Source organism: Oryctolagus cuniculus, chromosome 2 (assembly GCF_964237555.1).
Source record: "Oryctolagus cuniculus chromosome 2, mOryCun1.1, whole genome shotgun sequence".
In the NCBI taxonomy this organism is placed as follows: domain Eukaryota; kingdom Metazoa; phylum Chordata; class Mammalia; order Lagomorpha; family Leporidae; genus Oryctolagus; species Oryctolagus cuniculus.
In genome coordinates, this window is record NC_091433.1 from 140,971,914 (window position 1) to 140,997,232 (window position 25,319).

General features: G+C 46.4%; 1 long non-coding RNA gene across 1 annotated transcript; it reads right to left on the reverse strand.

Moving 5' to 3' along the window:
- Positions 1-16,678: 16,678 nt before the first annotated feature.
- On the reverse strand, positions 16,679-25,316 carry LOC138848610 (uncharacterized). Its single transcript, XR_011386623.1, has 3 exons — positions 25,181-25,316; positions 20,693-20,818; positions 16,679-17,192 (listed from the first exon to the last, which is right to left on the reverse strand). It is a non-coding gene; the product is annotated as an uncharacterized lncRNA (long non-coding RNA).
- Positions 25,317-25,319: the final 3 nt, after the last annotated feature.

A 25,319-nucleotide genomic window follows, 5' to 3' on the forward strand; every position in this document is an offset into this window, starting at 1 on the left:
TGTTGCCCATTCTTTTTCTCTACACTGCATTTCACAAAATGAGCTCTCAAGCTTGTGTTGCTACATATTTTAAGTTTTTTATCTGAGCCATTTTTAAAAAGGAATAAAAGGGGAAAATAGACATGCAAATTTACATTCATTTCTGCACTGAGAGTTTACTCCATACCATTATGATTTTCTCTTTTTTTAGCTCTAGTTTTTGTCTAAATTATTTTAATATGTAAGTTATTAATAGGAAAGTTTTTGTGCTAGTTTTTAAACCTTGCATAGTATTACAGATGGAAAAAAATGTGGACTCTATGAGTTATAATCCTAACTAGAGGTAAATATCCCTCTTATAAATGGTGAATTCGTACATAGTGACTTGTCCAAGGCAAATCTCCAAAGTAATTCAGGTTTAATACTTTGATGCTAGACCTAGTTGTGCTCAACTTTTTACCTATTATTGCAGACACACTTTGTCTATGCATGAAGTTAATTTGATTTTGTGAATTTACAAGTTTAAAATTTTTGTATATTGTTTACGTATTTGAAAAGCAGAGAGACAGAGGTCTCCCATCTGCTGGATCACTCCCAAATGGCCCCAGCAGCAGGGGCTACACAAGGCTGAAACTGGGGGCCGAGAACTCAATCTGGGTCTCAGTGTGGCTGGTGGGGACCCAACTCCTGGAACCATCAGCTGCCTCCTAACCTGTGCTTCAGCAGGAAGCTGAAGCTGAGAGTGCATTCAGACACAGCCATTCCAGTGTGGGTTCGGTTGTCACACGTGGCATCTTAACAGCTGTGCCAAATGCCTCCCCCGAGAATCTAAATTTTTCCTCTTTAAACAAAAAAAAAGTTTTTAATCAAATTAATTGTAAAGATGTTACAGGGTAAGACATTTTCTTTTCCAGAAACAACCAATATCCTTTAAGAAGAATGAACTAATAAAAATATGTATAATAGCAGTGTTTCCCAACAGGCAATTTATGCTTTAAATTGAAAAATAAGGTAATTTTCTCAGGGGTAAATGTTTACTGGTATTCCCCTCCTACAGTGTATGTTAAACTACTTATCATTCGATTGTAAACTCCTTGAGAGTTGGCACCATTTAAAATTTTGTCTTTGTTTCCCCTTAGTATTTAGCAATATTGTACATATGGTAAATAATAAAGATTTTAATGAGTGGAAAATATGGTCTTTAATTATACTTAAAACTATTTCAAAGTGAGTACCTATGGGATTATAATATTTCCCTTCCAGCTTATTGAGAACCTGTGAAACACAACCCACACAGTTTTTTGTGTTTTTAAGATTTATTTATTTGTGAGAGAGAGAGAGAGAGAGAGGTCTTCCATCCACTGATTCACTCCCCAAATGGCCAGAGTCGGGCCAGTCTGAAGCCAGGAGCTTCAGGATCTCCCACATGGGTGCAGAGGCTCAAGCACTTGGGCTGTCTTCCACTGCCTTTCCAGCCCATAAGCAGAGGAGCAGCTGGGACTCAAACCAGTGCCCATATAGGATGCCAGAGCCACAGGGTGAGGCTTAGCCTATTATGCTATAGCGCCGGCCCTGCCTTCTCAATTTCATAGGGAGAGTATTGGCTTTGGTCAGGGAACACATGGCTTCAGGATCAATCTTCAGTTTCCTTGTCTTAAAAAAAAAAAAAAAACGGGGCGTGGCCAGCGCCGTGGCTTACTAGGCTAATCCTCCGCCTTGCGGCGCCGGCACACCGGGTTCTAGTCCCGGTCGGGGCGCCAGATTCTGTCCCGGTTGCCCCTCTTCCAGGCCAGCTCTCTGCTGTGGCCAGGGAGTGCAGTGGAGGATGGCCCAAGTGCTTGGGCCCTGCACCCCATGGGAGACCAGGAAAAGCACCTGGCTCCTGGCTCCTGCCATCGGATCAGCGCAGTGCTGCGCCGGCTGCAGCACACCGGCCGCGGCGGTCATTGGAGGGTGAACCAACGGCAAAGGAAGACCTTTCTCTCTGTCTCTCTCTCTCTCTCACTGTCCACTCTGCCTGTCCAAAAAATAAATAAATAAATAAATAAATAAATAAATAAATAAAAACGGGGCTAATAGCTATTTTGGGTATATAAAGGATCATATGAAATATGTGCAAAATGTTTTACTTATGTGAGATACAAAATAATTAAAATATTCATTAGTTAGAAAAGAATTTTTTAAATATTTATTTATTTGAAAGAGAGATCTTCCATCGGCTTGTTCACTCCCCAAGTGGCCTCAATGGCCAGGGCAGAGCCAGGCCGAAGGCAGGAGCTTCATCCTGGTCTCCGAAATGGGTGGCAGGGGTCTAAGCACTTGGACCATCAGAAAGGACTTGGATCAGAAGTGGAGCAGCCGGGACTTGAACCAGTGTCCATATGGGATGCCAGCATGACAGGTGGCAGTTTCACTTGCTACACCACAACACCAGCCCTTGTTAGAAAAAAATTTTAAATTTATTTCAAAGGCAGAGAGAGAGATCTTCCACCCACTGATTTAATTCCCCAGATGCCCATAATACTCGAGAAAGGGACAGACTGAAAACAGGAGCTAGGAACTCAATCTAGGTCTCCCATGCTGATGGGAGAGACCCAAATACTTTAGACATCGTTACCTGCTGCCTCCCAGGGTGCACCTTAGCAGGAAGCTAAATTGAAAGTGGAAGTGAAACTGGAACCCGGGCACTCTAATATGGGAGGTGAGCTTCCCAAACAGTGACTTAAGTGCTACATTCAATGCCTGTCCTGAAGCCACTTTATTTTATTTTACTTTTTAAATTTTATTTATTTGAAAGAGTTACAGAGAGAGGGGTAGAGACAGAGAGATCTTCATCCGCTGGTTCACTCCCCAGTTGGCCACAACGGCCGAAGCTGCGCCGATCCGAAGCCAGGAGCTTCTTCCGGGTCTCCTGCATGGTGCAGGGGCCCAAGGACTTGGGCCATCTTCTGCTGCTTTCCCAGGCCATAGCAGAGACCTGGATTGGAAGTGGCACAGCCAGTACTTGAACAGCACCCATATGGGATGCTGGCACTTAGGCCAGGAGCTCGGGGAAATCACCACTTGCACAATGTGTGGAACCAACCCTGCAGTTTGGGGTTGCAGGAGGAGATGTGTCTCTCTTCAAGGATGCTTGCTACCAACAAAACCATGAGCAAATGGCTCAGATGGTCAGGGCTTTTTGGTTTTATTCCATATAGAAAAAGAATTTTTCAGGGCCAGCTCTGTGGTGCAGCAGGTTAATACCCTGGCCTGAAGTGCCAGCATCCCATATGGGCACAGGTTCTAGTCCTGGCTGCTCCACTTCCAATCCAGCTTTCTGCTGTGGCCTGGGAAAGCAGTAGAAGATGGCCCAAGTCTTTGGGCCCCTGCACCCACGTGAGAGACCTGGAGGAGGCTTCTGGCTCCTGGCTTCGGATCAGCACAGCTCTGGCCATTGCGGCCATCTGGGGAATGAACCAGCGGATGGAAGACCCCTCTTTCTGTCTCTCTCTCTGCCTCTGCCTCTCTGTAATTCTGCCTTTCAAATAAATAAATAAATCTTAGAAAAAAAATGAAGATAGAGTCAGAAAGACAAAAAGGGACAGAGAAGGAGGGAATCTTGGAGGTCATTGTAAAAACTTAGGGTTTTGTTTCTTTTTTTTTTTTTTTTTTTTTTTTTTTTTTAGTAAGATGGGGAGCCACTGGCTCTTTCTGAGTAGGGTGGCATGATCTGATAACTGAGGGTATTGTGCTGCTAGGTGAGAATGGCCTGTGGCATGGACAAAAGCAGAAGAGTCATTTCAGAGGCTTTTTAAATTACCTACATTGCAAATCTGAGATGTGTCCGATTTTAAGACACTAGCAGCTTCTACTCTCTTTACCCTCTGAACACTCCTCATGCCTCCATGCCTAATCTCCTTTTCCCTCCGTAGGTAATGTCACCCTTTCCCAACAACATCTGCAGATGAAAATTCCCAACTGCATAACTCAACCTTAGCATACTCCTTAGAGCTTCACCTTTTAATGATGAATACAACTCCAGGGCAACACGCCCAAAGCCAATCTTCCATTTCCTTGCTTTCCCATTGAGTAGCACTGCCATCCCTCAGTTGCTCAAGTCAGAAACTTTGGAGAGGCCAGTGTTGTCACACAGCGAGTTAAGCTGCCACCTGCAACACTGGCATCCCATGTTAGAGCTCCAGTTTGACTTCTGATCCAACTCCCTGCTAATGCACCTGGGAAAGCAATGAAGATGGCCCAAGTGCTTGGCTCCTGCCCCCACATGGGAGACCTGGATGGAGTTTTAGGTTTCTGGCTTCAGCCTGGCCTAGCCCTGGGTATGCATCCATTTAGGAAGTGAACCAGCAGATGGATGATTTCTCTCTCTCTCTCTCTCTCTCTCTCTCTCTCTCTCTCTCTCATCTTGCCTTTGAGAGAGAGAGAGAGAGAAACTGACTTATTATGACTTATTGAAAAAAAGAAACCTGGGAGTTGCCATCCTTGTTGACTGCTTCATTTTCCTCTTGTACCCCAGTTGTCAATGAGTCCTGTTGTAAATCCTGCTGCAGTGTTTCTATAATCAGACCACTTCTTTCTGAGTCCACTGCCCTATTCTAGTCTAAATCATTGACACCTCTCACTTTGATCAGTGGAATCCAGCCTTTTACGAGTGTGTACCCTTTGAGGAAAAGAAATTTGAGCATGCGCCTCCAATTTTTAAAATTTTTATATCATTTGGGGCCGGCGCCGCGGCTCACTAGGCTAATCCTCCGCCTTGCGGCGCCGGCACACCGGGTTCTAGTCCCGGTCGGGGCGCCAGATTCTGTCCCAGTTGCCCCTCTTCCAGGCCAGCTCTCTGCTGTGGCCAGGGAGTGCAGTGGAGAGTGGCCCAAGTACTTGGGCCCTGCACCCCATGGGAGACCAGGAGAAGCACCTGGCTCCTGGCTCCTGCCATCGGATCAGCGCGGTGCGCCGCACTAGCTGCGGTGGCCATTGGAGGGTGAACCAACGGCAAAGGAAGACCTTTCTCTCTGTCTCTCTCTCTCTCTCACTGTCCACTCTGCCTGTCAAAAAATAAAAAATAAAATAAAAAGATAAAAAAAAATTTTATATCATTTGAATGTAAATATGTTTTATATTTTATATCATTTATTTTGTATTCTCATATAAATGTATATTTATGATATATGTCTGCTGCTGTGGTAACATGATGTGCATTATAAAGCATGTACAAAAATATTTATAAGGATATTAGCATAGTAACATTATCTTATAAGTAATCTTAAAAATAGAATAATCATATAAAAGCTCCTGCTGCATCAGAAGGGGAGTGACTGTGCTTCTCTGGAAATGTTGGTCTAATGCTTTGTGGTGAAGCAGTTTGAAGGATTTGCTCTGAGTTGAGTGTGTCTCCACGACGGGCTTGAATGTCTGTCATGCTGAGAAGATACCCCACGGGGTCAGTGTTCAAGATCCAATATTCACATATGAAGAGCTTAGTGTTCATTGCGGTGGATGCAAACCCTGATTTCAATATTCTTCTTATAATTTTGAATACTTTTTGACTTGGTTCAAAGTAAGACTTGATCAGATCGCTGCTGTTTTTGTCTCCTGATGTGGCTGATTAAGAGCTCATACCGGCTATGAAATACTTGCTCGTTGCCTAGTGCTTGTGTTAATAGTATTATCCTCAAACTGAGGTTTCTTTGCAGGATTTTCTTTTTAAGCCACTTGTACATTTTGTGAGGACTGGTTTTGGAAAGCTGCTGATATAATCTGTGAAGTTTACTGACACGCACAACCTGAGGCGCATGGCAAAGTTCCACACAAACGAACCTGAAGGACCCTGTCCCAGTGTGACACCTGGCTGTCTGCAGAGTGGATCACGTGAGCAGCCAGTGACGATCCACATAGTAAAATGGCAGAACCTTTTCAGACTTCTCTTTTAGATGAGATTGTTAGGAACTTTCTGGAAAGAGTTTCTTACTCCCTTCGCACTTGTCTTTGGAAATGACTGGTCAGGGCCCCTGCAGCTGATTCCCACCTGCTTTCCCTGCTTCCCCTGTGGCCCAGGCAGGCAGTATGGACAGAGGGAAGTGCAACTGCAGGAATGTGGCTGCCAACGCAAGAGAATGAAGGGCCCGCGCTCCACGTCAGGAAGTGCACGCATATCATCAAACTTGCCAACGAGCTCAGTTCACAGGAGGACTGGGTGGAGGCAGGGTGAACCAGAATTCCCCACTCCATCGCCAACCCCAGTATCGGATGATCTTTGTGGATTTGGGCAAGGGAAAAAAGGATGCTTTTGCTGTCATTCAAGGTCACAGATGTTTTGGGATGTGACCCAGGCAGTGGGGAGAATGAAAGCAAAACAACAAGATGAGAAAATGTGTGAAAGGGAACAAGATTTCTTTGTGCAGATCAAATACAGGGCTTCAGAGGAACACAGCACTCATGCTTGGGTTGGAGGTGTGTCTGGTTCCTGCTCTGGGAGAAAGCCAGAGTGGAATGGAAGTCTCGCTGCCATCCAAGGATCCAGAGCTTGCCCTGCCTAAAGGGATGGGGCTGGGGGCAGGGAACAAGCAACCCTTGAGCTCTATGCCTCTGCAGAGCCTGCAGCTATGGGCTCCAGGGCTCAAGAAAAGAACTGCTTTTCCTGAGAATTTGGAGGATGCAAAATTTACAAGACACAAGGAAGAAGGGGAGAAGGGGTGTGTTATTTTTGTTAGGAGGATTGATTTTCCTTGGGTCAAAGGAGATATAGTGGGCAAGGGAGACAGAAAATAGGGAGAGGCTGAAGAGGGGTCTTTGGGAAACAGAGTTCAGGACGAACAGCCTCCATGTCCTTGCCTTAAGGCATCCGAGAGCAGGGCTCAGGGCCTGATTTTCCAGTCTGTGCTCTCCTCAGAAAAAAACTCTCAAAACCTTCCCAGGGCTCTTTCGTGTTTTGTTCTCTGTAATCTGTAATCTGTAGACACTTGCCAGAGTTCCTGAGTTGCCTAATTTAGTTCTTCCTCTTTTTAATTTACTCAAGAGAGAGAGAACCCCCATCTGCTGGTTTACTCTCCAAATGCCCACAACAGCCAGGGGCTGGAGCCAGGAGCAGGAATACAATCCAGATCTCCCATATGGCTGGCAGGAACTCAATTACTTGAGCCATGACTGCTGCCTTCCAGGGTCTATGTTAGAGGACAGTTGGAGCCAAGGGCCAGAGGCTGGTACTGAACTGAGATACTCGGACCCTGGATGCAGGTATCTCCACTACTCAGCTAAATGACTCTCTCTGTCTCTCTCTCTGTCTCTCTCTTTGTCTCTCTCTCTCCTCTCTCTTCTCTCTCAAGTGACATGATGGAATTTTCAGGAAAGCATGACACCTAGAGATCAAAGACATTCCGTTGCCCTATCTTCTCTACATATAATTTACTAGTCAATGTTCAGATGTCACCACCTGGCAGTAGTATCCTTTGTCTCTGACTGTGTGAGCAGACCCAGCTCCTCAGCTCCCACAAGCACACCTTTCAGGGTGGGCACAGCAGATCCTGCCAGTCTACAGCACGCTCAGCTGCAAGGCCCTGCCAAAGATTGCCAGGGATGGTCGCCCCAATCCCTCCCTTCCCTCCAGGCCGAGTCAACGGCAGGGTCCCCTCTGGAAGCAGCATGCCAGCAGGGTTTTCGGACAAAGCTTTCCCACCTATCTTTGTAATTACACCTATCTTTGTAATTCCTCTCTGAGGAAGGTCCTCCCAGATCCCAGTGTGACTTCCTAAAGAACAACCACAGCTTAATTTGTGAATCTCTTTTACATCCCTAGAGGAGGGAAGATTCCTGATCTTACGGAAGGCATAGCGACGTCAGCAAAGAGGGAGAACAGACCCAGGGTTGCAGGTTCTACTGCAGCTCCCTCTTTGTGGATCCCTGGACATCCATAAACAGCTTACAAGTGGAGATGGTGGCCGATGTGAACAAACAGGGAGCTGATCCCTCACTCTTCAGAGTGGCTAGGGACAAACCAAAGTTCAGAAGAGGGAGGAACTTGCTGGGTTCCATAAGAGCGAGACATGACGGCCACGGCATCTCAGGTGCACAGGAAGACAATCAGAGATCTAGACTGTAATTGTTCTAACCAGGAAGACAATCAGAGATCTAGACTGTAATTGTTCTGTAAAGTATTATAATCTGAAAGCTGTAAAGTATCCCCAACCCAGGTGACAGCGTTTACTCACACAGAAAGTATTTTTCAGAATAGAGGATGGTTTTAACCACATATTGGGAACTGACAGTGCAACTCTCTAGAAGAATCCAAGTCTTACAAAAGAGCGAGGGAAATGGTAAGAGAGGAGGGGAGGGCACACCACCTGGGACCAAGGCATTCAGTAGCTCAAGAGTAAGTGGGTGTCAGTCAAAAATCTGCTAAGGGGCCGGCACTGCAGAGTAGCAGGTAAAGCCACCACCTGAGGCGCCAGCATCCTGTATGGGCGTTGGTTGATTCCTGGCTGCTCCATTTCTGATCCAGCTCCCTGCTAACATGCCTGGGAAAGCAGTGGAGGATGGCCCAAGTGCTTGGGCCCCTGCACTCATGTGGGAGACCCTAAGAGAGCTCCTGGTTCCTGCCTTCAGCCTGTCCCATCTGGGGAGTGAACTAGCAGATAGAAGCTCTCTCACTCTCTGTCTCTCCCTCTCTTTCTATAACTCTGACTTTTAAATATATAAATAAATCTTAAAAAAAAAAAAAAACCTGGTCAAACTGATAAAGGGCAGAAGAGTTCAAAGTGCAAACTGTCAGGAGCCTAGGAACCCAGGGAAGATGGGTTAAGTTCTGGATGAACTCCAGGTGATTTCCAGCAGAGAAACCAGTTCCCAAAGCCTTCATCGTCAAACATTGGGTGCCAGGGATCAGTGACATCAGGAAAGAAAGAGGAAAGTTCTGGGGCAGGCGCTGTGGCATAGTGGGTAAAGCTGCTGCCTGCACTGCCGGCATCCCATATGGGCGCCGGTTTGAGACTCGGCTGCTACACTTCAGATCCAGCTCTCTGCTGTGGCCTGGGAAAGCAGTAGAAGATGGCCCAAGTGCTTGGGTCCCTGCACCCATGTGGGAGACCCGGAAGAAGCTCCTGGCTCCTGGTTTCAGATCGGCACAGCTCCGGCCGTTGCAGCCAGTTGGGGAGTGAACCAAGCAGATGGAAGACCTCGCTCTCTCGCGCTCTCTCTCTCTCTCTGTGTAACTCCAACTTTCAAATAAATAAAATAAATCTTTAAAAACAAAAAGAAAGAGGAAAGTTCTCAGGCAGTCGTCTCACTTCTCTGCCTCTCCTGTAGCAGAGTCTGAAAAGCAGCGGTTCAAGGCTGGGGCCGCGGTCCAACCTGTTTCTCAGGCAGCAGGTGCCTCTCTGGCAGGAGACACCAAAGCCATCCCACACACCCTGTGCCCCTTGTCCCTCGGGAGTGCCCCATTTCCCCCCCACACACTGGCTTTGAGGGGTCTTCCCACGGCCCCCAGAGCTCCCTCAGAGTCCTGGCAGCCCTCCCACACTTGTTCTTCAGTAGCTGCTGAGAGGCTGTGCCCTGGACAGCAGGACCTGACCCTTCAACTTTCCATCCCCAGGGCTGGCCCAGAGCCCAGCACACAGGAAGGCCTTAGTCTGTGTTTTTGAGTGAGGAATGAACCAATCTATAATAAGCACAATATGTTTCAGTAAGCACCTTAGTAATACCAATCTCTAAGAATAACTTTTTCCTAGTATTGTTACTTTAATCTCCATGGGAACATAACATAAGACTATTCACTACACAATTTACAATGTGAGCACTCTGTCGTAAAGGATGCAATGTTTTACCTGAGGCTTTTATTTCAACCAGAGAACCCATCTATAAATAATCCATCCAAAATAATCAGAATGTCTCATAATACAAACTAATTCGATCAGTCAATAAAATTTAACCTAGGGGCCAGCATTGTGGCATAACAGGTAAAGCTGTTTTCTGTGATATTGGCATTCTATATGGGCACCGATTCAGGTCCTGGCTGCTCCACCATCTATCCAGCTACCTGCTGATGCACCTGCGAAAGCAGCGGAAGATGGCCCAAGTGCTTGGGCCCCTGCACTCACATGGGAGACCGGGATGAAGCTCCTGGCTTCAGCCTGGCACGGCCCTGGCCATTGCAGCCATTTGAGGAATGAAACAGTGGGTGGCAGATCTCTCTCTCTCTCTCTCTCTCTCTCTGTGTCTTTCCTTTTCTTTCTAAATATATACCTTTCAAATAAATCAATCTTTAAAAAATTTAATCTAGGTGCTGAGAGTACATCAACAAACAAAAAAGATGGAGTCCCTAAGTGTTATGGAATTTATATTCCAGTGTTGAGGAGAGATAAGCCACATAAAAGTAACTGGCTGAATAATAAAGGAAAAGCAAGGTAAGGGGAGAAAGAGAGACGGGAGAAGAGGTCTCCTGGTTAGCCGGGGAGGGCCTTTCTGATAGGACATTTGAGCCAAGGTGTGCAGGAAGTTAAGGCTGTGGGTGTGTGGGAAAATCATCTCCCTTAGAGGAGCAAGGAAGCGCAATGGCCCTGTGGTGGGAAGGAGCGTGGGTTTCTGAGGCATTACATGGAAACTAGTAAGGCAAAGCACTGTGAAGTTAGAAAACTGGCATGGGTGGAGCCGGCATTGCGGCACAGCTCCCTCCTAGTGTACTTGGTCTGCATGTGTGGCAGGGGCCCAAGCATTTGAGCCATCTTCCGCTGCTTTCCCAGGCACATTAGTAGGGAGCTGGATCAGAACTGGAGCAGTTGGGACTCCAACAGGCTGCCCATGGGCAGCAGTTTTACCCAGTAAGCCACATCACAGGCCACCCAAGTGGCATCTTAACTGCCACACCAAATGCTCACCCTAGGCTGTCTAAATGGTCACTCTGGCTGCTGCATAGGAGAGCAGTGAGGAGGAAATTACCATAATCCAACAATCCAGGAGGCTTCATAGTGGATGACCCATCTACTCCCTGTGCCTGCTCCTCCAAGACTAGGCTAGACAGGCATTCTTTTTTTTTTTTTTTTAATTTATTTCATTGATTTGAAAGAGTTACACAGAAAGAGAGAGGGAGAGAGAGAGAGAGAGAGAGAGAGAGAGAGAGGTCTTTCATCCACTGGTTCACTCCCCAAATGGCTGTAATAACCAGAGCTGGGCTGATCTGAAGCCAGGAGCCTGGAGCTTCTTCCAGGTCTCCCAAGCAGGTGCAGGGACCCAAGCACTTGGGCCATTTTCCACTGCTTTCCCAAGACATCAGCAGGGAGCTGGATTGGAAGTATAGCAGGTAGGACTCAAACCAGCACCCATATGGGATGCGGGCGCTGCAGGCCAGGGCTTTAACCCAGTGCGGCACAGCACCGGCCTAGATGGGGGTTCCTTACATGGCTGTCTCAGGGCAGCATTCCAAGGGGCCAAAAGTGGAAGCTACAGAGCTTCTTGAAACGGGTTCACGGGTCTGGCTCTGTGGCACAGCGGGTTAAAGCCCTGGCCTGGAGCACTGGTTCAAGTCCCGGCTGCTCCACTTCCTTTTTTTTTTTTTTTTGACAGGCAGAGTGGACAGTGAGAGAGAGAGACAGAGAGAAAGGTCTTCCTTTGCCATTGGCTCACCCTCCAATGGCCACCACGGCTAGCGCGCTGCGGCCGGCGCACCGTGCTGATCCGATGGCAAGAGCCAGGTACTAGGTACTATCTTGGTCTCCCATGGGGTGCAGGGCCCAAGTACTTGGGCCATCCTCCACTGCACTCCCTGGCCACAGCAGAGAGCTGGCCTGGAAGAGGGGCAACCGGGACAGAATCCGGCGCCCCGACTGGGACTAGAACCCAGTGTGCCGGCGCCGCAAGGCGGAGGATTAGCCTAGTGAGCCACGGCGCCGGCCATCGGCTGCTCCACTTGCAATCCAGCTCCCTGCTAATGACCTGGGAAAGCAGTGGAAGATGACCCTTGTGCTTGGGCCCCTGTACCCACAATGGAGACCCAGAAGAAGCTCCTGGTTCCTAGCTTGGGTGAGCTCAGCTCCAGCCATAGCAGCAGGTAGAAGACCTCTCTTTCTGTAACTCTTTCAAATAAATAAAAAATAAATCTTAAAACCAACCAAACAAAAAAACCTTGGGTTCAGAAGTCTCAGTGTGGCTTCTGTATTCTTTTGGTTAAAGCAAATCACTGACAGACCAGATTCAAAGGATAAAGAGAGAAATCCCACTTCTTAAAGATTTGTTTATTTGAAAGAGCAACAGAGAGAGGGAGGGAGGGAGGGAGAGAGAGAGAGAGTGAGAGAGAGAGAGAAAGAGAGAATCTTCTATTCACTGGTTCACTCCCCAAACAGGTACAACAGCCAGATCTGGTCCAGGTGGAAGCTGCAGACAGGAACTCCATCTGGTCTCCCACATGGATGGCAGGAACCCAAGTACTTGGGCCATCTTCTGCTGCCTTCCCAGGCACATTACCAGAAAGTGGGTAGGGGATGCTAGTATTACAGACAGTGGCTTAACCTGCTCCTCCACAGTGTCAGTCCCCAAAACCTAATTCTTTTAGGGAGGAATGTCAAAGTTACATTGCAAAGAAGCAGGGATGTAGGCAGGAAGGATGTTGAGGCCGTCTTTGCAAATCTACCCATATCCCCTGGTCCCAAACAGCTACTGCGCTCAACGTCTCTGAGTCTGCTTTGCGGGAATATAGACTAAGCTCAGGGTGGGCGGGACTCAAAGCTCCAGTATGGGCGCACTAAATGAGATACTGATGGCAGAAATCCAAGTGGAGATTTTGAATTTGAAGTCAGGTATATGAGTCTGGAAATCAGAACAGAGATTTGGGCTACAGATACACAATGTGGGAATTGTTGAAATGCAGGTAAAGGATTTCAAGTCACGGGTCTGGATGACAGTGTAGAAGGAATGTGTGCAGAGATACAGAGGAGGTCAGAAGACTGAGTCTGGGTCATTCCATATTGAGAGGCTGGCAAAGGACCCTAAGAAGGAACATCCGGCAAGGTCCTAGGGTGACAGTGGTGTCCTGGAAGCCAAGGACTTCAGTGTCTCTAAGAACACTGGTCAACTGTGACAAGGAAGAGAGTTCTGTATGTTCTCCATGTAAAGATACTTAAGGTCCCTGTTTCATGTGTGTTGGCATTTCAAATCCATCTTCATTATCTTCTCATCGATTCATGCATAGGAGTTATTTTAGGTGCAGCGTTTGGCACACAGTTTAGACACCAGTTGGGATGCCCACACCGTGTGCTGGAGCGCCTGGTTGCAGTTCTGGATCCTCAGCTTTCCATTCTAGCTTCCTGGCAACCCCTCTTGTGGATTTCCTGTCCCCAGCTTTGGCCAGGAGCAACTTCTGCTGTTGCAGGCATTTGGGAAGTGAACCAGTGTTTTAGAGATCTCTGTCTCTCTGCCTTTCAAATACATTAAATATGTACATATACTAAAATTTAAAAAGAATTATTTTGCAATTCAAATCAGAGGTAAGTAAAACAGTTCACTTTTCCGTGTAAACATGGAAGGATTTCGGAAGGAAGTCAAAGAGAGACAGCAGCCTTGAGAGCCAGTGCAGTGACCATTTTCATCAGCCTCTGTGGTTCTGGGATGTTTTTCATGATTTGTGTAGAGCTGAAGACAGGGGTTACCTTAAAAATGAACTATGGGGGCTGGTGCTGTGGTGTAGCAGGTTAAGCTACCCAGTGCCAGCATCCCATATGGGCACCCATTTCTGATCCAGCTCTCTGTTGTGGCCTGGGAAAGCAATAGAAGATGGCCCAAGTCCTTGGGTCCCTGAACCCGCATGGGAGACCAGAAAGAAGCTCCTGGCTCCTGCCTTCGGATTGGCGCAGTCCCAACTGTTGTGGCCAATTGGGGAGTGAACCAGGGGATGGAAGACCTCTCTCTCTCTCTCTCTTTCTCTCTCTCTCTGCCTCTCTGTAATTCTGCCTTTCAAATAAATAAATAAATCTTTAAAAAAATAAACTAGGAAAAACCCACACAGGTGAACTAGGAGGTTTAAACCATTTTTAAAAAAGGTTTGTTGGGGCCGGTGCTGTGGCATAGCAGGTAGTCACTGCCTGCAATGCCGGCTCCCATTTGGGCGCTGGTTCAAGTCCTGGCTGCTCCACTTATGATCCAGCTTTCTACTATGGCCCAGGAAAGTAGTAGAAGATGGCCCAAGTCCTTGGGCCACTGCACCCGTGAGAGACCTTGGAAGACACTCCTGGCTCCTAGCTTCCGATTGATATAGTTCTGGGCGTTTCGGCCATCTGAGGAGTGAGCCACTGGGATGGAAGACCTATCTCTCTCTCTCTCTCTCTCTCTCTCTCTGCATCTCTGTCATTCTGCATCTCTGTCACTCTACCTTTCAAATAAATAAATAAATTTATCTTAAAAATGTTTATTTATTTGAAAGGTAGAGTAACAGAGAGAAAGGGGGAGAGAGAGAGAGAGAGAGAATTTTCAATCTCCTGGTTCACTCTCCAAATGGCCACAACAGCCAGGACTGGGCCAGGCTGAAACCAGGAACCAGGAGCCAGGAACTTCTTCTGGGTCTCCCACATGGGTGGCAGGAGCTCAACTACGTGGGCCACCCTCCACTGCTTTCCCAGGAAATCCAGCATTAGCAGGAAGCTGGACTGGGGAGCAGAGTAGCCAGGACTTGAACAGGCAGTTGGATATAGTATGTGGACATCCCAAGCAGCAGCTTAGTCACAATGCCCACCCTGAATTCAGCCATTTAAAAATTATATTTATGAGGCAGTCATTTAGTCTTGTGGTTAAGGCATCTGCATTCTGTATTCGAGGCTGGGGTCTGATACTTGGCTCTGCTCCTGATTCACCTGCCTACTAGTGCAGACTCTGGGAGGCGCGGGTGCTGCCTTGAGTAGTTGGTTTTCTGCCATCCTCCTGGGAGATCTGGATTGAGTTTGGCCTCAACTTCCAGCCAGAAGCTGTTATAGGCATTTGGGGAGTGAAGAAGTGGACAGGAGTGCTCTTTCTTTCTCTGTGTCTCCGTCTCTCTGTGTGGCTCTTTGCCTTTCAAACAAATATTTAAAAAGAACTAGGGTGGGAGGGCAGCGGGGGTGTGTGTGGGGGGAGAACTGCTATATTCCAAAAGCTGCACCTATGAAATTTATATTTATTAAATAAAAGCTTTCTTTAAAAAAAAGTACTAGGAGGGCCCAGCACTGTGGTGCAGCGGGTTAAAGCCCTGGCCTGAAGTGCCGGCATCCCATATGGGCACCAGTTCGAGTCCCCACTGCTCTTCTTCCAATCCAGCTCTCTGCTATGGCCTGAGAAAGCAGTAGAAGATGGCCCAAGTCCTTGGGTCCCTGCATCCACATGGGAGACCCGGAAGAAGCTCCTAGCTCCTGGCTTCGGATCGGTGCAGCTCCGGCCGTTGCGGCCATCTGGGGAGTGAACCAGCAGATGGAAGACCTCTCTCTCTGTCTCTATCTCTCTTTGTAACTGTCTTTCAAATAAATAAAATAAATATTTTTTTTAAAAAAACTAGGAATTTTAAGCTCTTTTCAAATTCATATTTATGGTTGGACATTCAGTTTAATGGCTAAGATGTCTGCATTCAAAATCAGAGTACCTGGGTTTGAGTCTTAGCTCTGGCTCCTGATTCCACCTTCCTCCTAATGCAGACCCTGGGAGGTGGCAGTAATGGCTCAAGTAATTGGGTCCCAGCCACCCATGTGGGAGACTTGCATTGAATTCTAGGCCTGCCTTCAGCCTGGTTCAGTCCTAGCTGTTGTTGCAGGCATTTAGGAATGTTTCTCTCTCTCGCTCGCTCTGTGTGTGTGTGTGTGTGTGTCTCCTCTCTCTGCCTCTCAAATAAATAAAAACAAATCCTAAAACAATTCATATTTACAAGGAAGTCAGCATTAATGCTCGTGCATAATTGGCTTGTGATTGGGTATTGTGCACACCATCCATGCCTCATTTTCTTTTTACCCAGAATGATTTGGTCCCCTCCTTTCCTCCAAGGGTGACAATTTGCCTTTTCCCTCCAAGATTTCCTGAACTTATTCTTATCATGCATTCCAGAGCATAATAATGCTATTAATTTCCTGAATAGTACACTCCATGCCTAAAAGAAAGAAAAAGAATCAACCTTAAAAACCTGGGTTCAGCTCATAATTAGAAAAATTTTATCATTGTCTGTAACTAATTACTAAGAAGCTTTAAATACATTTACCGCTAATAACTGAAGGCTCAGAATAATTCTTTCGAAAAGATTAGGCAATTTCCTCACTCCCCTCCTGAAGGCTGGCGGGTGGTGGGTGGCAGGTGGCAGGTGATCAGGTCACTCCCACTCCTTCACCGAACTTCCTGTGATCATCACCCAAATAAATACCTGCACCCAAATCCAGCCAAACCAAGACAGTGTTCTTCCAAATGCCTGGATGTTGGGGCACATATTGGGTACAGGGGCTTGTAATGTCCTCAACACATCTCAGAGTGCTTGGGTTTACGTCCAGACTTGGACTTTGCTTGTGATTCTAGCCTCCTGCTAATGTACACCCTGAGAGGCAGCAGGTGGCAGGTCAACTACCAGGGTTCCTGCCACTCACATGAAAGATCTGGCTTCCCGCCAGGCCTAGAGCTCTGGATATTGCAGGCATTTGGGGAATGAATCAGCAGATTGAGGATCTCTTTCTGTCTCTGTTTCTCTTTAAAAAAAAAAAAAAAAAAAAAAAAAAAACACAAAATACTAAAATGTCTAGCAGCACTGAGCCCAGACTTTGCCTAGCACACAATGACTGGAAAGCAGAGGCACGAACGCACCTCACAGCCATGGGACCCCTCATCTTTGCACAGCCTGCTCTGGGGGTGGCCCCACAGCATCTGAAGTTGCAATCCTGCCCATGTGAAATACAAGGGAGTTCTCCTTTGTTTCCAGTAGTGAGAGAAGAGACACACAACACATACATTTTACAACTTCGAAGTCCAGTACAATTGACACAACGCACATAACTGGAAAAGCTACCCAATTAAACAGAATAATCTTTCATTTCATACTTTTAATTGTGTGACTTTTTTTCTGTTTATTTTTCCTTCCTTCTTCCTGCTTCCTTGTTTTCTCAAGTTGGGATTTCAAGAGTTTCATTTCAAGAACTAACTCGCTTTGCTTCGTTTTTGTCCTCTGGGGTTTTGTTACCTCATTAGCTTGAGTGCTTTCAGGAGGACATTTAATGGTTCAGCGTCAATTAGCAGCTCCCCTGGGAGAAAGAGCACATTGCTGTCACTTCTAAGTGAATTCTACCACCTTAGAAAATTTGATTTCCACAAAAGAATGTGAAAATCATGTTAGATCATTTAGGCAGCAATTTCATCTGACAAAAGTGAGATTTGAGTCTTTCAAATAAAAAGACGTGGAGGGCAAAATTGCTTTCACGTGAAAAAAAGAAAAAGAGCACACACATGACTTAAACTTTTAATATCAATTACTCATAAAATCTTCTTTCCCTAGATTTACTCCTAAATAAGAAAGGTTAATCTGCATGAAAACTAAAAACTGAGAGTTAATATTAAAGTTTCAAGACCATTAATCCTTTATCTGATTTTAAAGCATGGTCGATTTTCCCCTTCCTTGGTGTTTAAAATGAACATTTCACTAGGAGAGTGACAGCATAATAGTCCCCCCCCCCCCATCACTGCCTCATCTGAGGACTGTGCACTGCGTGAAGGATCGCTAGATTCTTTAGCTGGGATTGAAGAATCATGTGAGTTTTTAAACAATGTCAATAGCACTTATTTAAGCAGGGATGACTCCTTCAGAGTGGTTCTAAATCTTGTGAGCCACCGTGAGAGTATAAAGAACCACCCTTCTGGATTGAAATTGATTTCTTAGCTTGGAAAGCATTCTTTTGAGTATTTCAATAGTGCCAAGTTCTTCTTTAACAACAGGTAATTTTTTTTTAAAGATTTTTATGTACTTAACAAAGTTACACAGACAGAAAAGAGGCAGAGAAAGAGACAGTTCTTCCATCCACTGGTTCACTCCCCAACTGGCCACAATGGCCAGAGCTGTGCCAGTCTGAAGCCAGGAGCCAGGAGCTTCTTCCGGGTCTCCCACGTGGTGCAAGGGCCCAAGGACTTGGGCCATCTTCTACTGCTTTCCCAGGCTATAGCAGAGCGCCGGATCAGAAGTGGAGCAGCCGGGTCTCGAACTGGCGCCCATATGGGATGCCAGCACCACAGGCAGAGGCCCTACCCACTATGCCACAGTGCTGGCCCTGGTAATTTTTTTTTTTTTTTTGTAAGATTTACTTTATTTGAAAGGCATAGTTACAGAGAAGGAGGGAGAGTCACAGACAGAGAGAACTTCCATCTGCTGTTTCACTCCTCAAAAGCCTGCAAAGGCTGGGACTGAGCCAGACTTCATCCAGGTCTTCTACCTGGGTGGCAGGGGCCCAGCATTTGCACCATCTTCCACTGCTTTCCCAGGAGCATTAGCAGGGAACTGGATGGGAGAATCTGAGTTTATTTTGGGTACCACGTGCCCGATTAGAATATGGAACCTCTGGTCCCTCTTGCTGTCATGGTCACTTAGCCTGGTTCTGGAAAATTCTTAGTGCTATGAACAGTGGCTTGGTGGGGCTTCAGGGAACAAGCGCATTCTTCTTCCTGCTTCACTCATGCACAGCATGCTTGATGGTAGGGGAGCCTTCCTGCCACAGTGAAGCTGAAAGCAACAAGCTGAGGATGGCAGAGGATGCTGGGATGCACCTGGGTGCCCTGAGCAGCCACAGCAGCCTGCACTGCCCACCTTTTTGACTCTTCCCATGTGAAGAAAACAAAACCCCTATTTGGTAAAAATGCTGTAATCGGCCTTATGTTTACATGCATCCAGATGCAACGCTGACTGCTACACTCAGTATTTCCATTTTTGTACATTCTTTAAAGCTCCAATAAGACCACACAACACAAAATCCTCCCCTGCCTGCCCTGCTGAATACAGTTCATTCTTCTGCGACATGCGTTTCCGTGACAATGTACAACTGGCAAATGGGGGGGCGGCACAACAGGGCAGTCGCATTGGTTGATGCGCTGTTTTTCACAGCACATTAATACTTTTGAAGCAATGTATGAAGATCTTAACAGGAAACATACTGAGAATCTTGCAGGAACGCCTGCCTTTAGTACACGAAGTGGTAGTTTACTGGCTTCAGGCACCACCACCAATATTTTCCACCAATGTTAAGCCATCTGGCAAAAGGCAACCAAAGAGAAGCTGAAGTAGCTGGATGTACATAGCATTCATTTAGCTCCACAAGACTTTTTCCCCCAGCGACAATGACCTCAAATTCCCTCACGTCTCTGCTTCTGAAAGGGGGCAGTGTGAGCCTTCTGGTTTGATGGGCTTGGTACTGCAAAGACTGGCCATGAAGGTGGTGCAGATCAAGTGCAGATTTTTTTTTAAAAGATTTATTTATTTGAAAGGCAGAGTTACAGAGAGGCAGAGAGAGAGAGAGGAGAGAGAGAGAGAGAGAGAGGTCTTTCCATCTGCTGGTTCACTCCCCAGATGGCCCAATGGCTGGAGCTGTGCCAATCCGAAGCCAGGAGCCAGGAGCTTCTTCTGGGTCTCCCAAGGACTTGGGCCATCTTCCACTGCTATCCCAGGCCATAGCAGAGAGCTGATTGGAAGTGGAGCAGCAGGGACTCGAACTGGCATCCATGTGGGATACTGGCACTGCAGGCAGCAGCTTTACCTGTTATGCCACAGCGCCAGCCTCCAAGTGCAGATTGAACATGATACCATTTTGATCAGAATTATTGTTTTTGTCAGTTCTCTTGTTACAACAGTGCATAGAATTTGAACAGTTTTCTCTAGGCATATTTCCTCCAAAGTCCAGTTGATTTTAGAGCATGAATTTTTCAAAATTGATTTTAATAGAAAGGAATGCATATAATCCATTGAAGCAGAAATGTCTGATTCTTAGACACAAAGGTATTACCCTTTGCCAGAATTGCCACTAGTAGCCTGGACATATCAAAGAATCACTTAATTAGAACTTTTTTTGTTCTTAAAGCTTTTATTTATTTAATTGAGAGGCAGATTTATAGGCAGAGGGAGGGAGAGACAGAAAGGTCTTCCATCTGCTGGTTCACTCCTCCAAATGTCCACAATCACCAGGGCTGGGCCAGGCCGAAGATAGGAGCCAGGAGCTTCTTCCGGGTCTCCTACATGGGTGCAGCGGGCCCAAGCACTTGGACCATCTTCTGCTGCTTTCCCAGGTGCATTAGCAGGGAGCTGGATTGGAATCGGACCAGCCAGGACTCAAACCTGAGCCCAAATGGAACGATGGCACCACAGGCCATGGCTCAAACCACTGTGCCACAGCCCCTGGAGTTCCTTTTCCAAGGGAACTGTACTCTGATAACCTAATCACTCCCAAAGAGCCCTACTCCTAATTCCATCACATTTGAGACTGGGGCTTCAAGTCAAGATTTTGGAGGAGGGAGTGACATTCAGTCTACTGCAGGCAAAGACTATTTTCTTATAAAATAAGAATTGTATTTTCTGAAGAATCAGTGTAATAGTATTTGTGACTCATTCATAAAAATGTTTGATTGTCTTCCATCAAGAAACTCCTACAAAATTAAGTTAATGAGCAGTGGAGGTGGCACAGCAATAGCTAAGAACAAACCCTTTTATATCTGGTATCATTAGATCCATCATAATTTGCAGACAGAATATAAAATTGTTAGCACTCACCACTTAAAGCCATTATCGCTGAATCTCAAAACAAGGCTGTGGCCTCAGGGTCCTTGCCAAGTGCCAGTGAGTACGGTAATATCTGGTTTCATAGGGAGAGCTGCAGCCCCAACAGCCTTTGAGCACCTACAGTGAAGTGATACACCGGCATCATTAACAAGGTCATTTTGGCACTTATTAAGCCTGTCTGGAATTTGGTGTGGAAGCCCAGAATTTAAACGCCTTGTTTTTACCTTTTTAGAAAAACAAACAAACAAAAAAAACACACCACAGTCTACATTCTTTAGCAGGAAGGAATATTATAGATTATTTAAATATGGCCATATTTAATCAGTGCAAAGTCACACTTATCCTTCATAATAGTATTTTAGTCTTGTAAAAAATGTCATTCTTGGGGCCGGTGCTGTGGCACAGTGGGTTAAAGGCCCAGCCTACAGCACCGGCATCCCATATGGATGCCAGTTCGAGTCCCAGCTGCTCCACTCTCAATCTAGCTCTCTGCTATGGCCTGGGAAAGCAGTGGAAGATGACCCAAGTACTTGGGCCCCTGCACCCACGTGGGAGACCAGGAAGAAGCTCCTGGCTCCTAGCCTTAGATCAGTTCAGCTCTGGTATTGTAGGCATTTGGGGAGAGAACCAGCAGAAGGAAGACCTCCCTCTCCCCCCCTCCACCTTGCTCTACCTCTCTCTGTAATTCTTTCAGATAAGCAAAATAAGTCTTAAAAAAAAATGTCATTCTCAGGACAGCATTGTGGGACAGCAGGTTAAGCCACTGCTTATGAAGGCAGCATCTCATGTTGCAGTGTGGTTTGAGTCTCGGCTGCTCTGCTTCTGATTCAACCTCCTGCTAATGCACCTGGGAAACCAAGAGATGATGGTTGGGTACCTGCCACCCATGTGGGAGATCCATATGGGGTTCCTGGTTCCCTGGCTGTTACAGCATTTGGGGAGTAAGCTGGTGGATGAAAGATCTCTCCTCTGCCTTAAAAAGAAAAAAAAAAAGTCTTATTCTTGGAGGTGGGCATTGTGGTACAGTGGGCTAAGCCACAGCATGGATGCCTGCATTCCATATGAGTGCCAGTTTGAGGCCTTGTTCCTCTGCTTCCAATCCAGATTCCCACTGATGTGGGAGGCAGCAGATGACGGTCCATGTTCTTGGGTCCCTACCACTTACAATGTGAGAACCAGATGCAGTTCCTAGTTCCTGGCTTGGTCCTGGCTCTACCCTGGTTTTTATGGCCATTTGAGGAGTAAGCCAGTAGTTGGAAGATATCTGTCTCTCCCCGCTAAAAGAAGCTCATTCTTGGGGTAAGCATTTGGCTTAGTGGCTAAGACTCTAGCATTCCATACTGGAGTGACGCGGTTTAAGTCCCGGTTCCACTCCCCATTTTAGCCTACAATAAATGCACAGTCTGGGAGGCATCAAGTGGTGGCTCAAGTAATTGAGTTCCTGTCACTCACACAGGAGACCTGGATTGAAGTTCACTCCCTACTTAGGCACCCCCGGATTGAGTTCTCAGCTCTAAGCTTCAGCATGGCCCAGCCCCAGCTGCTGTAGATACCTGAGGAGTGAACCAGAAGATGGGAGGTTTCTTGAATAATGTTTCACAAAGAAATAAGTAAATAAAATTTTAAAAAGCAATAGCCACATATAGCCAAATGTGATAGAAAATAATGAAAAAAAGATTTTTTTTTACACAAAAAGATCTTCCATTTGCTGGTTCACTCCCCAAATAGCCATAACATCTGGGCCTCTGCCAGGCCAAAGCCAGTAGCCTGGAACTCCGTCTGGGCCTCCCATGTGGGTGGCAGGGACCCAAGTATTGGAGCCATCTTCTGCTGCTTTCCCAGAAGCATTAGCAGGGAGCTGGATCAGAAGAGGGGTAGCTTGGACTAGAACCATCACTCATAGGGATGCTGGCGTTGCAGGTGTTGACTTAACCTGCTGTGCCACAAAGCTGGCCTGAAAAATCCCATTCTCAAGTAATACATATTCTGAGAAAGGCCTAATAAAAGAGCTGAATGGTTTTCTTCAGTCTTATTTAATTTCTTTTTTTTCTTTTATTTATTTATTTTTGACAGGCAGAGTGGACAGTGTGAGAGACAGAGAGAAAGGTCTTCCTTTTCCGTTGGTTCACCCCAATGGCCGCTGCGGCCAGCGCACTGCGCTGACCCAAAGCCAGGAGCCAGGTGCTTCTCTTGGTTTCCCATGCAGGTGCAGGGCCCAGGCACTTGGGCCATCCTCCGCTGCCTTCCCAGGGCCACAGCAGAGAGCTGGACTGGAAGAGGAGCAACCGGGACAGAATCCGGTGTCCCAACCGGGACTAGAACCCGGGTGCTGGCGCCGTAGGCGGAGGATTAACCTAGTGAGCCGCGGCACCGGCCCAGTCTTATTTAATTTCCAACACATTTGGGTGAACAGTTTATTTTCCATGTTAGTAGCTTTTTTCCCCAAAGAAACCTTTTATTTAATGAGTGCAAATTTCATAAGCACAACTTTAGGAATATAGTGATTCTTCCCACCATACCCACCCTCCCACCCCACCTCTTCCTCCCTCTCCCATTCCCAATCCCACTCTCCATTAAGAAAAACAAAAACAAAAACTGTTCCACAACAGTCAAGACAAGGGCTGTTAAGGTTATTGCTTCTCAAAGTGTCAATTTCACTTCTACAGATTTCCTTTTAGGTACTCTATTAGCTATCACAGATAAGGGAGGACAGATGGTATTTGTCCCTTTGGGACTGGCTTATTTCACTAAGTATGATATTTTCTAAATTCATCCATTTTGTTGCAAATGATCAGATCTCTCTCTCTCTCTCTCTTCTTTTTTTTTTTACTGCTGTGTAGTATTCCGTAGAGTACATATCCCATAATTTCTTTATCCAGTCTTCAGTTGATAGGCATGCAGGTTAACTCCGTGTCTTAGCTATTGTGAATTGAGCTGTAATAAACTCTTTTATTTGCTGATTTCATTTCCCTTGGGTAAATTCTCAGGAGCGGGATGGCTGGGTCATCCGGTAGGTCTATATTCAGATTTCTGAGGTATCTCCAAACTGATTTCCATAGTGGTTTTTACCAGTTTACATTCCTAATGCTAGTAATTTTTAAAAATAAGTCAGGAGAATGCATTTGACATGGTAGTCAAGTCACTGCTTAGCACACCCAAACCCCTATACTGGAGTGTCTGAGTCTGAGTCACAGCTCTACTTTTGGTTCCAGCTTCCTGCTAGTACACACCCTGGGAGGCAGCATGTGATAACTCAAGTGATTGGGTCCCTGTGACACACATGAGAGATCCAGGTTAAATTCCTGGCTCATGGCTTTGGCCTGGCCCAGCCCTAGCTGTTGTAGATAGACTTTTGGAGGCTTAACCAGCAGATGGACAGTCTCTATATCAAATAAATAAAAGTAATTCTTTAAGTAAATCAAATTGTGAGAGTAAATGGAAGTCCTTTTTTATCAAAAATGGAAAATGCATACTATGAAAAACCTATGCATGAATTTCCATTTTTTGGCACCAAATACATTTATAATTTAATTCCATTTCCACACTTGTTGAAATAGTTTCAAATTTCTTCTTGGCAATTGCAAATGCTTCTAATAGGCTATTTCATTTGTCTATGAAACACATTTTTTTAAGATTTATTTATTTAATAATTTATTTTACAGGCAGAATTAGAGATATCTTCTATCCACTGGTTCACTTTCCAAATGGCCCCCAATGCCCAGGCTGGCAAAGACCACATCCAGGAACTTCATTTGGTTCTTTGATGTGGGTGGCAGGGGCCCAAGCATTTGGGCCATCTTCCCCTGCTTTCCCAGGCACATTAGCTGGGCTTGGATTGGAAGTGGTGCAGCCAGGACTTGAATGGGTGCCCATATGGGATACCAGAGGCTCAACCTGCTAAGCCACAACACCAGCCCCAACGTGTATTTTTCTAAATACAGGATATATACTAGACACAGTAGGCACTGGGCAACAAAATAAGATCCAGACACTGGCCTCAGGAAGCCTGCAGTGCAGGCGAAGAGAGAGAACAAGGAGCCATGGAGAGGCAGGCAGGTGGAGGCCCACCAGCCTATTAAGGATCGCTTCTGAAAAGGGGAAGCTAACATCTAAACAAGGAGTTGGAGCCAGGTGCTCCAACAAATAAGGTGTGTGTGTGTAGGGGGGGAGGGAGGAGGGAGCACCAGGGAGAAGGGAGGGAGGGAAAGAGGGGAGGAGGCACCAGAAGTATAAGAAAGGGAAACGGAGGCCGATTAGACAGGGAAGAGGCTGGTCAGCCTCTGAGTGACCCCCAAATCCATGGGAAGATTTGCAAGCAGCACCTAACGCTCCTCACAGGGAGAGCTCGCTTGGAGGCCGGCAAGACTGGAAGCAGAGCTGGGTCAGGCTTGGTTGGGGGCGGGGTTACCTGACCAGTGGGAGAGAAAAGTGCACATATTTGGCACATACCTTCCCCTAGCATTATTTTTGAAACAATACCGTTAAATGCCTTCCTGGAGCCATAAAAAAATGTTACTGGTCTTGGGCGAATGAGAGCTTCCAAACTGCCTGTGTAGACGCCTCATTTTACACCTCCCAGGAAGGACCGAAGCAGCATTCCCTCATTTTTATTCCTAAG